The sequence below is a fragment of the Bidens hawaiensis genome, unplaced genomic scaffold (assembly GCF_021521415.1).
Source record: "Bidens hawaiensis isolate Kalapana, Puna unplaced genomic scaffold, B.hawaiensis_p1.1 tig00003141_1, whole genome shotgun sequence".
NCBI lineage: Eukaryota > Viridiplantae > Streptophyta > Magnoliopsida > Asterales > Asteraceae > Bidens > Bidens hawaiensis.
The window spans coordinates 1012910-1031146 of record NW_027491170.1 but is presented as its reverse complement, the minus strand read 5'-3'; the positions used below and the strand labels follow the sequence as shown (position 1 = coordinate 1031146).

Genomic DNA, 18237 nt, shown 5'->3' with positions numbered 1-18237 from the left:
GGAAGAGAGAGAAATCACAGGTGCAATGAAACTATGACACGTGGCAAAAAGCAAGCTGGCAACAGCTGTTGAAAGGACGCGTGCCAGTAATTTCGCGGCCACGCGCCCGAAAATTCACGCCCACGCGCCTGAAAAAGCGTCTGGAATGACCATGTACTGTCACGTCACCATAACTTCCTGCACGTCCTGACACAGTCAGAAGAAACCGTCGCACGACGTTTCAGAGGTTTGGACTGTTCTTATCCTTTCACCAACTCTTCGAATTTCAAAAATTCAAAAAGATTCAAGAGGGAATATACCCCCTTACCCTGGTAATCAAGTAACTATAAGACGGGTGCAGGTACAGTGTTAAGGCAAAACCCTTCACATACTTAGCACCCGCAGGAAATTGACGCCAAGAATACCTTGGCAACCAAGTAACTATAAGACGGGTGCGGGTACAGTGTTAAGGCAAAACCCTTCACATACTTAGCACCCGCAGGGAATTGACGCCAGGAATACCTTGGAAGTAAAGTAACCGTAAGACGAGTGCGGGTACAGTGTCAAGGCAAAACCCTTCACATATCTAGCGCTCCGTAGGGAATTGAAAGCAAGAAGGATCTTCTGGGCAATGCTTGCGGAAGCGGGAATAACATCCCCGCATAGCGGGAACGTCGAGAACTGCATTGTTTGAAGCTCCAGGATGGAATTGGTGGTTTTAACATAATTGATCACTATGTTCAAAACTACCAAAACCTCATGGAGAATCCACACAAGTGGGACTCAACGCTCCTGACTTGCGAGGAGGTTACAGACCTACCCGCATCATACCCAAAGATCAAGCAGGAAAGTCGGGAATTTCTACAAGTGACAAGGACTTCCGCGGGAAGAATCCCCATAGAAAACCTTCAAACTAAACCCTTTTCAAAACCCTTTGCTTAAGTCCAAAAGTTCACCTCACTTTATTAAACATTCATGAGAAGAACATTGGACTGGGGGACTTGAAGAGGTAGGTCCCAGCAGAGCCCAGTTGGACCCGCAGGACTCACCTTGAAGAGAGATGTCTGCGCAGAAACCAACTGGATCCGCAGGACCCACCATGCTCAGAGACGTGACGTCCTCACGTGCACTACGCAAGCTGTTCCCGCAGGAAATGCCTCCCAATGGTGAAGTACTCCGCCTGTTCCCGCAGCTGCGGATACAAGCCATCAGGGAAGGCCACCCGCGCAGCAAGGCTACACGCACAAGGCACTTAGCTCTTACTAATTCAGTTGTCACCTGAAGGAATGAGCAAAGCCGGGAACAATCCCGCACAAAGGCGGGAGGGGGAATACTCCCGCCTAAATAAGCCAGTCCGTACGATGCGGGAAGATCTTTTGTACTGTACCTGACGAGGTATGGGCAAAAGATCTGACCAAGGATACGACAGCTCATTGACAACAGTATGGCGAGCAGCATGCTCTTGTACTGTATCACTATTAGCCGCTGCCTACTCACCAACTCCTGTCACACCACATGCATAGCCGGCAGTTGGTGGAAAAGGAACAGTACACAGCAGGCCTGGTCACTGTCAGCCGCTGCCTACCCACCAACTACCAGCATGGCACGTGCGTAGGCCACAGTTGGTAGAACAGGAATACTGTTCAGCCGGCTATACCTTCTTGGAAACCTACCTTCGGCTATAAATACCCCAATGGTATGATCATCTCATCCAATCACATACTATCTTGTATTATATATCATATACCTGATATCTGCTCTAGCAATCTCTTAATATATACACTTATATTCAAGAGCAATCTAGTCTGATTCTCACGCCGGAGGGTGGTCACAAGGAGGAACCCCCCCCTTCTCAGTGACGAGCTCACGGTGTCTGTTTTACAGGTTATCAGAAGAACCATCTTTGCCGGATCTAACCCCTCGTGGGAAACATCTATTTAACCCCCAGGTTACCAGTAATCTGCCCCGGGTCACTTAGTGTTTCTTCATATACTAAGAATGATCTTAAGGTGCCAACAAAAAACTAGTAGCTGATATATTCTATCAATAAGGAACCACCAGCATGTGCAGTTGACCACAAGAAAGTCAACCATAGTCAAAAGGTCAATTTTGATCAAAAAACACAGAATTGACAAAAAAAAACAGTTTTGACCACAAACTAGTCAAAATAAAGGCCTTTACTCTCTACATATATTTGCACATATGTTTTGAATATCTTGAACGCTTATCACAATTATTCGAGAATGCTTGAGTTGAACGATGATGTTTGTTTACACTGGTGCTTATGAGGCTGAATTGAATCATTGCCTAATTTTTTGGTCCATTCCAAACCAAAACTATCAAAGAACTGCTTAGTAACCGGATACTAACCGAGCTGCTTACAAAGAACTGATTGAAAAATCAAACTATCAAGGTCTGGTTAATTTATGTTTATTAGATTTTTGGTTATATCTGTTTACTATGATATGAAAAATTTTAAAACATGTAGGAAGGAGCTAAATTTATCAAAAAAAATTAAGAAGCAAAACCTGTTGAAATTTTTAACAATGAACTAATGAAGAAAAACACAATACATCTAAATGAGTTTAACGGGTTTGGTGAGTTTTGTTAAACAGGCTAAAACTGGTTGATGGGTTTGGGGAGTAATCATTTCTAAATCGGCCTGTTTTGTCCTGCACCCATTCTGACCGGCACCAGTTTTTAACCGGGCCGCCTGTTTTGCCAGGTTTAACATAATCACTTGTTGGTTTGGTTAAATTCGTGTTTTTATTCCCAAAACTAAAACAGAGATGTCTGTCAATTGTTTAGCTCAGTTAATTTGGGTCGGTTTTATTTGACTATGAGCCACCTTTTAACTGCAGAATCGAATTTTGTGGACCAGTCCGGTCCACTACCGCCTCACCAATAACTAAATGAAAGTAATCCATCATTTACTGAAAAAATTCGTATTATTAAATATAATAATACAATGAACAATCCAACATTGGCCAATAGGAAAATGATTGACGACATGTCATGTGCCGCGTTATATTGTTCTCAGCAAATGTAAATAAAAATACAACATTTACCTACTCTCTGTCTCTTAAACTTGGACCACATGTTTACAACATTTATTTATATAACTTAAGAATGTTTTCATAAACGTATTTCAGACATTGTTCCATAATTAAAACATTAACAGGCATACACCATAACAATAACTTCAACGACAAAATAAACTTAAAAGGCACAACTTGAATCTAATAGAGATGTCCACAAATGGTGATACCATCACCTAACCGAGCCATAGAGATCTTCACCGTTGCAAGGTTTTTAGGAAAATAGCCCAACAATGACCATGACCACAGTAGTTACCGTGCAATACCAGATTCCAAGATTACACATGTCGGCCCATTTTATTACCAAAATTCCACATATTCACATCGTATGTAATTCATGTACACCATCTGCTCGACGAAATGGATGTGTCAGAATTTTCACCTTCATATCAAAATTTTGAAGATTTATTGTACTGGTTGTGACCAGCAAAAGAAATCGACGAATGGCTTTTATTTTAAAACCAAAGGTGATCAGCACTAGCCAAACTAAAACTGGTTTGTATCCAGATCGGTACCCTGATACAAACTGACTTTTTTGGGGTAGGAAATAGGTCTCATTTGGTTAAATCTGTCCACCACAAGAGTCTCTTTCATAACTAGTTTAGTATATACTCATTTTTGCATGTGCCCACAAACTTTTATTTGTTCAAATTAAGGCAATCAGTGTCTTGACACTTATTACACTACACAAGATTGAGAATGATGTTAAAAGTTTAACAAGTTCTTCGTCTTGTAGATGGACTTTTATTATTATTATTATTATTATTATTGTTGTTGTTGTTGTTGTACTTTTTAGGACGTTTTTTTACAATGTTCCCATCTACAGACACGGAGACTTAAAGAATGTTTATGTCTGTAGAAATTATAAAAAATGCATAATATTTTAGGTTAAGTATTCATTTATTGGATTTTAGGTACCTTTGGTTTTATTTGATTTTGAAATATACTGAATGTTTGAATAGATTTTTGGAAGGGGAAAAATTTTAAATTTTTGGTGACTAAAAACTGGTTGCTAAACTGTAAGTTGGTTCACTACTATAAAATGGTGTTTTTTTATATTATTTAATTTTACTGAATTATTTATGAATTATTTATGAAAATCTCACCTTCAAGCTGCTCAACCATGTCACGCAGCTTCACACTTTCACCCATGAGTCTATCCACGTCCCTTGAGGAACTGGATCCACCCTCAGACTGACTTTTGAGGCCAGTTGTTCAAAGTCTATCCAAACTCAATCAAGTGTAGAATCCAATTCCCTCCTGAAGTTGTTATGTAACATCCCATTTTCTCATTTCAGTTAATAATATAAATTGTGAGTTATTATGAGTCGGGCTTGTGCTGGTTTAAATGGATATGAGTTACGGACTTGGGTTAAAAAGGAAAGAAGAAAAGACTATGGGCTTAAGCCCATGATCCATAATATATAAACCATAAATTCTCATTAATTCATTCATTTCACATATTCCATACACCACCAAAAACACACACTTAAGCTCTCTCTCTAGTTCTCTCTTTATCTTAGCCGAAACCAAGAGGAAAACCGAGCATCGACCCGATGTAATGATAGTATGATATTGTATGGATCCAAACCCGCTAGATCTAGTCGCGAAACGACGAGCCGACACCCTAAACCATTAAAGTCACGAGATCGGGGTAGAATCGGGTATGAACCGAGCAAAAGAAGAGCCTAGGGGTCACCCTAGCTCAGATCTGGATCGAACGGGATGAAAAACGGTGTAAAACGGTGGAAAACAAGTGAGATCTCGCTTTTCCAGCGAGATCCCGGTTTTCCATCGATGACGGTGCCGGAAAGGCTGCGCCGGAAAGTGGGTACGAGGTTAGGGCAATGTCAGAGAATGTCAGACTCTGACCTAAACCTAATTCGTTAACGGAAGCTTTCGTTTGACTTGTATGACCTACCCGGGATTAGAATAAACTTTGGGTAGTCATATTTCCATTCATGATTCAAGAACCGTTTGAACCATCCCTCCACTGTTCCTTCCTTCTCACCACAACCCACCGTTTTTCTGAAGTAGTTCATATCCAGGATCTATAAGGTGTGCATATCTCCATAAGGGATATATGTCAAATCACCATTTGCACGACGAACAACCCAACTTTTGCTGTCCTTGTGCCACCTTGCATATAGGATAGGATCGGAGTCATGGAACGGCTTTGATCTCCACCTCATGCTTGCCATACTGCTCACACCATAATACTTGATACACTTTCTTGATCTTTTGCGAGCATGCTTGGTAGAGGGAGCGACAACTGGCTATTGAGCAACGGGTTCTTCAATCACCATCTCCGGAGTGTCCGAATTAGGTGAGTAGTTGATGCCATCATCACTATCATCTTTATTCTCCACGGCTTCTTGAACTAGTGAGCTGGTACCTGCAGCAGAACAAACGTTAAAAATAGAGGCAATTTCAGCCTCGACTGTAGCGTCAGTCTCACGTGTTTTATTTTCTTCACTTGGCGATTCCTCATCCGCCGTCTTATTTCCACCAGTGGCATGACCATCACCACTGTCATCACCATTTCCACCACGAGGATCATCGACACTGTCATACTCGTGGTCATTATCATCATTACCATCATCCTCTTCATCCTCATTTTCATTATCACCAACATCATCGTCATCATCATATGTTTCATCATCATCGTCATCACCACTTCCATCACCTCCACCACCTCCTTGAGCTACATTATTGTTGTTGAACAATAGGAACCAAAGCAGATGTAGCAGGAGCACTAACTTGTTCACCCGTAGTAGGTATAACAAGTGGGGAACTTATGGAACTGACCTGCCCAGTTGTGGCAGCAGTTGTAACCACGAGTTCAGTGCTTACTATGGTTCCAACAACCGTAGGAGGCTCATCTTTACTCTTCTTCACACCAGAACCTCCTTCTCCAGATCTTTCCTGGTTTCGCCGGTGTATTGGAAGCCATGTAGCCTTCCTTGAGCTCTAACATTTTCGGTGTCAGCGACCAAATTGACAAGAGCTGTTTGTCATCTATTGCTCTGCTCGGTCCTTGGCTCGTTTACACGCAGAAAGTCACGGAAAGTCTCCATCAAGTGATTCTTGTGGTTGTTCACATCCTCGTTACTCAAGCACATCACCTCCATAACTGCAACATAGCGATTGACAAGTGACTCATTTACACGACCTTGAGTGTCGCGTTTTTCTTCTATCTCACCTTCAAGCTGCTCAACCATGTCACGCAGCTTCACACTTTCACCCATGAGTCTATCCACGTCCCTTGAGGAACTGGATCCACCCTCCAACAGACTGACTTTTGAGGCCAGTTGTTCAAAGTCTATCCAAACTCAATCAAGTGTAGAATCCAATTCCCTCCTGAAGTTGTTATGTAACATCCCGTTTTCTCGTTTCAGTTAATAATATAAATTGTGAGTTATTATGAGTCGGGCTTGTGCTGGTTTAAATGGATATGAGTTACGGACTTGGGTTAAAAAGGAAAGAAGAAAAGACTATGGGCTTAAGCCCATGATCCATAATATATAAACCATAAATTCTCATTAATTCATTCATTTCACATATTCCATAAACCAACAAAAACACACACTTAAGCTCTCTCTCTAGTTCTCTCTTTATCTTAGCCGAAACCAAGAGGAAAACCGAGCATCGACCCGATGTAATGATAGTATGATATTGTATGGATCCAAACCCGCTAGATCTAGTCGCGAAACGACGAGCCGACACCCTAAACCATTAAAGTCACGAGATCGGGGTAGAATCGGGTATGAACCGAGCACAAGAAGAGCCTAGGGGTCACCCTAGCTCAGATCTGGATCGAACGGGACGAAAAACGGTGTAAAACGGTGGAAAACAAGTGAGATCTCGCTTTTCCAGCGAGATCCCGGTTTTCCATCGATGACGGTGCCGGAAAGGCTGCGCCGGAAAGTGGGTACGAGGTTAGGGCAATGTCAGAGAATGTCAGACTCTGACCTAAACCTAATTCGTTAACGGAAGCTTTCGTTTGACTTGTATGACCTACCTGGGTTTAGAATTAACTTTGGGTAGTCATATTTCCATTCATGATTCAAGAACCGTTTGAACCATCCCTCCACTGTTCCTTCCTTCTCACCACGACCAACCGTTTTTCTGAAGTAGTTCATATCCAGGATCGATAAGGTGTGCATATCTCCATAAGGGATATATGTCAAATCACCATTTGCACGACGAACAACCCAACTTTTGCTGTCCTTGTGCCACCTTGCATATAGGATAGGATCGGAGTCATGGAACGGCTTTGATCTCCACCTCATGCTTGCCATACTGCTCACACCATAATACTTGATACACTTTCTTGATCTTTTGCGAGCATGCTTGGTAGAGGGAGCGACAACTGGCTATTGAGCAACGGGTTCTTCAATCACCATCTCCGGAGTGTCCGAATTAGGTGAGTAGTTGATGCCATCATCACTATCATCTTTATTCTCCACGGCTTCTTGAACTAGTGAGCTGGTACCTGCAGCAGAACAAACGTTAAAAATAGAGGCAATTTCAGCCTCGACTGTAGCGTCAGTCTCACGTGTTTTATTTTCTTCACTTGGCGATTCCTCATCCGCCGTCTTATTTCCACCAGTGGCATGACCATCACCACTGTCATCACCATTTCCACCACGAGGATCATCGACACTGTCATACTCGTGGTCATTATCATCATTACCATCATCCTCTTCATCCTCATTTTCATTATCACCAACATCATCGTCATCATCATATGTTTCATCATCATCGTCATCACCACTTCCATCACCTCCACCACCTCCTTGAGCTACATTATTGTTGTTGAACAATAGGAACCAAAGCAGATGTAGCAGGAGCACTAACTTGTTCACCCGTAGTAGGTATAACAAGTGGGGAACTTATGGAACTGACCTGTCCAGTTGTGGCGGCAGTTGTAACCACGAGTTCAGTGCTTACTATGGTTCCAACAACCGTAGGAGGCTCATCTTTACTCTTCTTCACACCAGAACCTCCTTCTCCAGATCTTTCCAGGTTTCGCCGGTGTATTGGAAGCCATGTAGCCTTCCTTGAGCTCTAACATTTTCGGTGTCAGCGACCAAATTGACAAGAGCTGTTTGTCATCTATTGCTCTGCTCGGTCCTTGGCTCGTTTACACGCAGAAATCACGGAAAGTCTCCATCAAGTGATTCTTGTGGTTGTTCACATCCTCGTTACTCAAGCGCATCACCTCCATAACTGCAACATAGCGATTGACAAGTGACTCATTTACACGACCTTGAGTGTCGCGTTTTTCTTCTATCTCACCTTCAAGCTGCTCAACCATGTCACGCAGCTTCACACTTTCACCCATGAGTCTATCCACGTCCCTTGAGGAACTGGATCCACCCTCCAACAGACTGACTTTTGAGGCCAGTTGTTCAAAGTCTATCCAAACTCAATCAAGTGTAGAATCCAATTCCCTCCTGAAGTTGTTATGTAACATCCCGTTTTCTCGTTTCAGTTAATAATATAAATTGTGAGTTATTATGAGTCGGGCTTGTGCTGGTTTAAATGGATATGAGTTACGGACTTGTGTTAAAAAGGAAAGAAGAAAAGACTATGGGCTTAAGCCCATGATCCATAATATATAAACCATAAATTCTCATTAATTCATTCATTTCACATATTCCATAAACCAACAAAAACACACACTTAAGCTCTCTCTCTAGTTCTCTCTTTATCTTAGCCGAAACCAAGAGGAAAACCGAGCATCGACCCGATGTAATGATAGTATGATATTGTATGGATCCAAACCCGCTAGATCTAGTCGCGAAACGACGAGCCGACACCCTAAACCATTAAAGTCACGAGATCGGGGTAGAATCGGGTATGAACCGAGCACAAGAAGAGCCTAGGGGTCACCCTAGCTCAGATCTGGATCGAACGGGACGAAAAACGGTGTAAAACGGTGGAAAACAAGTGAGATCTCGCTTTTCCAGCGAGATCCCGGTTTTCCATCGATGACGGTGCCGGAAAGGCTGCGCCGGAAAGTGGGTACGAGGTTAGGGCAATGTCAGAGAATGTCAGACTCTGACCTAAACCTAATTCGTTAACGGAAGCTTTCGTTTGACTTGTATGACCTACCTGGGTTTAGAATTAACTTTGGGTAGTCATATTTCCATTCATGATTCAAGAACCGTTTGAACCATCCCTCCACTGTTCCTTCCTTCTCACCACGACCAACCGTTTTTCTGAAGTAGTTCATATCCAGGATCGATAAGGTGTGCATATCTCCATAAGGGATATATGTCAAATCACCATTTGCACGACGAACAACCCAACTTTTGCTGTCCTTGTGCCACCTTGCATATAGGATAGGATCGGAGTCATGGAACGGCTTTGATCTCCACCTCATGCTTGCCATACTGCTCACACCATAATACTTGATACACTTTCTTGATCTTTTGCGAGCATGCTTGGTAGAGGGAGCGACAACTGGCTATTGAGCAACGGGTTCTTCAATCACCATCTCCGGAGTGTCCGAATTAGGTGAGTAGTTGATGCCATCATCACTATCATCTTTATTCTCCACGGCTTCTTGAACTAGTGAGCTGGTACCTGCAGCAGAACAAACGTTAAAAATAGAGGCAATTTCAGCCTCGACTGTAGCGTCAGTCTCACGTGTTTTATTTTCTTCACTTGGCGATTCCTCATCCGCCGTCTTATTTCCACCAGTGGCATGACCATCACCACTGTCATCACCATTTCCACCACGAGGATCATCGACACTGTCATACTCGTGGTCATTATCATCATTACCATCATCCTCTTCATCCTCATTTTCATTATCACCAACATCATCGTCATCATCATATGTTTCATCATCATCGTCATCACCACTTCCATCACCTCCACCACCTCCTTGAGCTACATTATTGTTGTTGAACAATAGGAACCAAAGCAGATGTAGCAGGAGCACTAACTTGTTCACCCGTAGTAGGTATAACAAGTGGGGAACTTATGGAACTGACCTGCCCAGTTGTGGCGGCAGTTGTAACCACGAGTTCAGTGCTTACTATGGTTCCAACAACCGTAGGAGGCTCATCTTTACTCTTCTTCACACCAGAACCTCCTTCTCCAGATCTTTCCAGGTTTCGCCGGTGTATTGGAAGCCATGTAGCCTTCCTTGAGCTCTAACATTTTCGGTGTCAGCGACCAAATTGACAAGAGCTGTTTGTCATCTATTGCTCTGCTCGGTCCTTGGCTCGTTTACACGCAGAAAGTCACGGAAAGTCTCCATCAAGTGATTCTTGTGGTTGTTCACATCCTCGTTACTCAAGCGCATCACCTCCGTAACTGCAACATAGCGATTGACAAGTGACTCATTTACACGACCTTGAGTGTCGCGTTTTTCTTCTATCTCACCTTCAAGCTGCTCAACCATGTCACGCAGCTTCACACTTTCACCCATGAGTCTATCCACGTCCCTTGAGGAACTGGATCCACCCTCCAACAGACTGACTTTTGAGGCCAGTTGTTCAAAGTCTATCCAAACTCAATCAAGTGTAGAATCCAATTCCCTCCTGAAGTTGTTATGTAACATCCCGTTTTCTCGTTTCAGTTAATAATATAAATTGTGAGTTATTATGAGTCGGGCTTGTGCTGGTTTAAATGGATATGAGTTACGGACTTGGGTTAAAAAGGAAAGAAGAAAAGACTATGGGCTTAAGCCCATGATCCATAATATATAAACCATAAATTCTCATTAATTCATTCATTTCACATATTCCATAAACCAACAAAAACACACACTTAAGCTCTCTCTCTAGTTCTCTCTTTATCTTAGCCGAAACCAAGAGGAAAACCGAGCATCGACCCGATGTAATGATAGTATGATATTGTATGGATCCAAACCCGCTAGATCTAGTCGCGAAACGACGAGCCGACACCCTAAACCATTAAAGTCACGAGATCGGGGTAGAATCGGGTATGAACCGAGCACAAGAAGAGCCTAGGGGTCACCCTAGCTCAGATCTGGATCGAACGGGACGAAAAACGGTGTAAAACGGTGGAAAACAAGTGAGATCTCGCTTTTCCAGCGAGATCCCGGTTTTCCATCGATGACGGTGCCGGAAAGGCTGCGCCGGAAAGTGGGTACGAGGTTAGGGCAATGTCAGAGAATGTCAGACTCTGACCTAAACCTAATTCGTTAACGGAAGCTTTCGTTTGACTTGTATGACCTACCTGGGTTTAGAATTAACTTTGGGTAGTCATATTTCCATTCATGATTCAAGAACCGTTTGAACCATCCCTCCACTGTTCCTTCCTTCTCACCACGACCAACCGTTTTTCTGAAGTAGTTCATATCCAGGATCGATAAGGTGTGCATATCTCCATAAGGGATATATGTCAAATCACCATTTGCACGACGAACAACCCAACTTTTGCTGTCCTTGTGCCACCTTGCATATAGGATAGGATCGGAGTCATGGAACGGCTTTGATCTCCACCTCATGCTTGCCATACTGCTCACACCATAATACTTGATACACTTTCTTGATCTTTTGCGAGCATGCTTGGTAGAGGGAGCGACAACTGGCTATTGAGCAACGGGTTCTTCAATCACCATCTCCGGAGTGTCCGAATTAGGTGAGTAGTTGATGCCATCATCACTATCGTCTTTATTCTCCACGGCTTCTTGAACTAGTGAGCTGGTACCTGCAGCAGAACAAACGTTAAAAATAGAGGCAATTTCAGCCTCGACTGTAGCGTCAGTCTCACGTGTTTTATTTTCTTCACTTGGCGATTCCTCATCCGCCGTCTTATTTCCACCAGTGGCATGACCATCACCACTGTCATCACCATTTCCACCACGAGGATCATCGACACTGTCATACTCGTGGTCATTATCATCATTACCATCATCCTCTTCATCCTCATTTTCATTATCACCAACATCATCGTCATCATCATATGTTTCATCATCATCGTCATCACCACTTCCATCACCTCCACCACCTCCTTGAGCTACATTATTGTTGTTGAACAATAGGAACCAAAGCAGATGTAGCAGGAGCACTAACTTGTTCACCCGTAGTAGGTATAACAAGTGGGGAACTTATGGAACTGACCTGCCCAGTTGTGGCAGCAGTTGTAACCACGAGTTCAGTGCTTACTATGGTTCCAACAACCGTAGGAGGCTCATCTTTACTCTTCTTCACACCAGAACCTCCTTCTCCAGATCTTTCCTGGTTTCGCCGGTGTATTGGAAGCCATGTAGCCTTCCTTGAGCTCTAACATTTTCGGTGTCAGCGACCAAATTGACAAGAGCTGTTTGTCATCTATTGCTCTGCTCGGTCCTTGGCTCGTTTACACGCAGAAAGTCACGGAAAGTCTCCATCAAGTGATTCTTGTGGTTGTTCACATCCTCGTTACTCAAGCACATCACCTCCATAACTGCAACATAGCGATTGACAAGTGACTCATTTACACGACCTTGAGTGTCGCGTTTTTCTTCTATCTCACCTTCAAGCTGCTCAACCATGTCACGCAGCTTCACACTTTCACCCATGAGTCTATCCACGTCCCTTGAGGAACTGGATCCACCCTCCAACAGACTGACTTTTGAGGCCAGTTGTTCAAAGTCTATCCAAACTCAATCAAGTGTAGAATCCAATTCCCTCCTGAAGTTGTTATGTAACATCCCGTTTTCTCGTTTCAGTTAATAATATAAATTGTGAGTTATTATGAGTCGGGCTTGTGCTGGTTTAAATGGATATGAGTTACGGACTTGGGTTAAAAAGGAAAGAAGAAAAGACTATGGGCTTAAGCCCATGATCCATAATATATAAACCATAAATTCTCATTAATTCATTCATTTCACATATTCCATAAACCAACAAAAACACACACTTAAGCTCTCTCTCTAGTTCTCTCTTTATCTTAGCCGAAACCAAGAGGAAAACCGAGCATCGACCCGATGTAATGATAGTATGATATTGTATTGATCCAAACCCGCTAGATCTAGTCGCGAAACGACGAGCCGACACCCTAAACCATTAAAGTCACGAGATCGGGGTAGAATCGGGTATGAACCGAGCAAAAGAAGAGCCTAGGGGTCACCCTAGCTCAGATCTGGATCGAACGGGACAAAAAACGGTGTGAAACGGTGGAAAACAAGTGAGATCTCGCTTTTCCAGCGAGATCCCGGTTTTCCATCGTTGACGGTGCCGGTAAGGCTGCGCCGGAAAGTGGGTACGAGGTTAGGGCAATGTCAGAGAATGTCAGACTCTGACCTAAACCTAATTCGTTAACGGAAGCTTTCGTTTGACTTGTATGACCTACCCGGGTTTAGAATAAACTTTGGGTAGTCATATTTCCATTCATGATTCAAGAACCGTTTGAACCATCCCTCCACTGTTCCTTCCTTCTCACCACGACCCACCGTTTTTCTGAAGTAGTTCATATCCAGGATCGATAAGGTGTGCATATCTCCATAAGGGATATATGTCAAATCACCATTTGCACGACGAACAACCCAACTTTTGCTGTCCTTGTGCCACCTTGCATATAGGATAGGATCGGAGTCATGGAACGGCTTTGATCTCCACCTCATGCTTGCCATACTGCTCACACCATAATACTTGATACACTTTCTTGATCTTTTGCGAGCATGCTTGGTAGAGGGAGCGACAACTGGCTATTGAGCAACGGGTTCTTCAATCACCATCTCCGGAGTGTCCGAATTAGGTGAGTAGTTGATGCCATTATCACTATCATCTTTATTCTCCACGGCTTCTTGAACTAGTGAGCTGGTACCTGCAGCAGAACAAACGTTAAAAATAGAGGCAATTTCAGCCTCGACTGTAGCGTCAGTCTCACGTGTTTTATTTTCTTCACTTGGCAATTCCTCCTCCGCCGTCTTATTTCCACCAGTGGCATGACCATCACCACTGTCATCACCATTTCCACCACAAGGATCATCGACACTGTCATACTCGTGGTCATTATCATCATTACCATCATCCTCTTCATCCTCATTTTCATTATCACCAACATCATCGTCATCATCATATGTTTCATCATCATCGTCATCACCACTTCCATCACCTCCACCACCTCCTTGAGCTACATTATTGTTGTTGAACAATAGGAACCAAAGCAGATGTAGCAGGAGCACTAACTTGTTCACCCGTAGTAGGTATAACAAGTGGGGAACTTATGGAACTGACCTGCCCAGTTGTGGCGGAAGTTGTAACCACGAGTTCAGTGCTTACTATGGTTCCAACAACCGTAGGAGGCTCATCTTTACTCTTCTTCACACCAGAACCTCCTTCTCCAGCATCTTTCCTGGTTTCGCCGGTGTATTGGAAGCCATGTAGCCTTCCTTGAGCTCTAACATTTTCGGTGTCAGCGACCAAATTGACAAGAGCTGTTTGTCATCTATTGCTCTGCTCGGTCCTTGGCTCGTTTACACGCAGAAAGTCACGGAAAGTCTCCATCAAGTGATTCTTGTGGTTTTTCACATCCTCGTCACTCAAGCGCATCACCTCCATAACTGCAACATAGCGATTGACAAGTGACTCATTTACACGACCTTGAGTGTCGCGTTTTTCTTCTATCTCACCTTCAAGCTGCTCAACCATGTCACGCAGCTTCACACTTTCACCCATGAGTCTATCCACGTCCCTTGAGGAACTGGATCCACCCTCCAACAGACTGACTTTTGAGGCCAGTTGTTCAAAGTCTATCCAAACTCAATCAAGTGTAGAATCCAATTCCCTCCTGAAGTTGTTATGTAACACCAGTTGTTCAAAGTCTATCCAAACTCAATCTGCCTCTCTCTCTCTCGCACCATCTCTCTCCCTCTCCGGCTGTCGTCTTCAAATCTCTGGCAGTGTCGACTCGGTTCCTTCCCGAAACAGAACCACGACTCATGAACATATAATAGGTAAAGTTAATTCGAGTTTTAGTATTGTTGTATTCGTATAGAGATTGTCGGTTTTAAACCGTTAAAAATCGGTTATATTGTTGTTCATATAATTTGAAAAGGGTTAATTTGGGTATAGAGTTGTTTTGAATCGGGTAAAAGGTGAACGATCGGATAATAGATATATCAAGTTTCTTATGGGTTTAATTGACAATTGTTATCTTGGTTTCGTTTTGGGTTATACGTTAGTCATTAAACTAGAGTCTCGGGTTCACGTCTCATCCTAGACCGATTTTGGTATTAATCTTATACTTAACAAATAAGGGTTATTATTAGTACTAATATTACTACATAAAAACTATTATTAGTATTAATATGTTGAGTTTACTATTATAGGTATTTTATTATTAATATTATTATTACCATTATTATTACAAATATTGAAGTTAAAACTATTATTAACAAGATTATTATTATTATTATAAATATTAAAATTGTTATTAATATTATTAAATGTCATATTATTATTATTTATTAAAAATCATATTTTATCATTAATTACTAGCAGTAATATCATTATAGTATATTATGAATTCGTTTAGAAATCAAACCGACATCGAGATAATATCGTTATTTACTATCAATAATTATTATTATTATTATTATTATTTTACCAACAACATCTTAATTAATATTAAGATCTTTATTCTCTAACTATTATTATTAGTATTATTAATAATAAGTACGGTTATTATTTTACGTCATATCGTACATATCTATATATCTATATATGAAACACTTCTTTTAAAATTATTATTATCATTACTATCATCATCATAAATAATATTATTATAAGCTTCATTATAAATTCATTTTCATAAAACCGAACTCGTGATTTAAACCCGTCTTTTTTTCTTTTAATATTGGTTTAGCTATTTCAAAGCCCAATAAAATGATATTTTATTATTAATTATGTACGAGTCCCTAATCATTAACAAATTAACCGATAATCCGATTTACAACCGAACCTTCTCGTCCAATGTTTCCAATATAATTTCATTTTGGTTTCAAGTTCATTAATATATATTACGTTATTTATTTTAGCTAAGGTGTTTATCGTTTCAAGTCGGATCTTTCATTTACCGTTCGAGCTTCATTTATTTATCTATTTGAGGTGAGTACTTTCATACCCCTTTTTTTTATCTTTCGTTTTGGGGTGACATTTCATACTTATCAAACTAAATGCTTTAATTACTTGCATCTTAAACCCACAAACGTGATTGTATACCTTACTTGAATAATTGCTCGATTTGGTGTTGTATGCTTATTTAACTATGTGTTTACAGCTTTTGGATGGTGAAACTATAAATCCTATACCATTTGGCAAATGGAAAGGTGTCGTTAACGTATGCTATTAACGATAACTATAAATCCTAGACTACTCGGCATCCCCTTGTAGTTAGGTGGTGCTAATGTAAGCTTGTTAGCAACTGTCATAAAATCCTAGACTAATTGCCAATAGCTAGGTGTCGCTAACTTGTTTAGCGATAACTATTTACTCCAGTTTATAGCTCTTATTTATTGTTTTGTATACAAGTTTTGTGGATTTTCATACTATACACTTATATGCTCAAACTTATGAATTGCTCACCAACCTTTGTGTTGACAAACTCTATTTTATGAAATGTTACAGGTTTGACTTTTGTTGACTCGAGTGCTTGATGGAAAACGTTACCAAGACTATTAGGGTATTAGTAAAACGAACAATATGAATGCTATTTGTTTATATGAACGAGATGTGTTGTTATTGATTTGTTGAAATAAATTGAGTTGAATAAATATTGTCACTTTAAATAGTGTCTTGTGTATTTGTCCAATCACGTTGCACCCCGGCATGTTCCGCCGCCTTTGGTCGGGGTGTGACAGTTATGATAACCAGTTTGTTAAGGTCCAGTTCGTTATGATGACCAGTTCGTTAAGGTCCAATTCGTTATGATGACCAATTCGTTATAAGGTCCAATTCATTATGATGACCAATTCGTTATAAGGTCCAATTCGTTATAATAGCAAATTCGTCAGGAAGACGGGGTAAGCAGTATGCTCCATCGTCTTGTGGCACTCCATGATCTTTAGGAGCTCATCTAAGCACCATGATGAAGATGCATAGTTCTTGGAGAATACGATGATGTAAAATCTGGACTCTTCAATGGATCTGATGAGCTGATCACTTATCCTTTCTCCTTTCTGGATTTTTTCATCATCTTTGAAAGTTATAATGCCTTTCTGTTGAAGAGCATGGTAGAGATGATCAACAAAGTTCTTTCGTGTGTCTTCACCCCGAAAGCTCAAAAAGACATCATACTTGAACCTCTTATGAACTGATGAAGCTGAAGTAGACGCCATTGAATGTAAGCTTCGAAGATCGATAGTATAAAATGAATTCTTTATTAATTGGGGAAAAAGTTAATAAACTTAATGGAAACTGAGTTGGAATATGACTTTGAGTGGAAAAAGTAAAGTTCCTTATTTGTTTAAGATATGAACAAGATTCTTTATCTGCCATTTCAACAAAAAGAATAGATAATTCAATCACCAAGACTTTAATATATATTTCATATAAGATCAGTCCTCTTATAGCTAGATCTGTGGTATCAAATATAGGCTCGAGCTCGACTTCAACTCCTTTAAATATGGCCTAGGTCAACCCAACCCGGTACAAAAAAATGACATGTTTAACCCATTAGCAAACACACTCAATCATGCACAAACAAGGCTACGTTGACCCGTTCTCAACACATGTTTACCCTAGGGAACATTGAGCTATTTTAATATTACTTGAAGCAGTTGTAGGGTTTATTCATCTATACAACTAAATATAATCCTCAAGATTCATAATGAGCTCATGAAGAACGATATAGTCAACCTGTCATGTTTTTACTTGTATGCGCATCAGCTAGTAATTTTCTTAAAGACTTGGTCTGGCATATACTTCTTTGTGATGCAAGAGCTTCCGGCTTATCAAGTTGGCCCGGCCAAAATATTTTGTTTATTGTTATTTATAAATCGTGTTGAATCTAGCATATAAAAGAAATGATGGCAAAAAACCAAACAACTATCAGTTGTTCTTCATTATGTTTTGGTAAATTGCTACTTCAAACATCTGAAATTACAATGATATGAAAGAACTAAAGATTAAACTGATCAAGCAAACTATAGAAGATCCAAAAAATTGAAGAATCATAAGTTGTTTCAGCA

General features: G+C 41.1%; 1 pseudogene; it reads right to left on the bottom strand.

Moving 5' to 3' along the window:
* The window catches only part of LOC143622460 (TMV resistance protein N-like), a 123221-nt pseudogene extending 105784 nt beyond the window's left edge, over positions 1-17437 (bottom strand).
* Between the last annotated feature and the right edge of the window lie 800 nt (positions 17438-18237).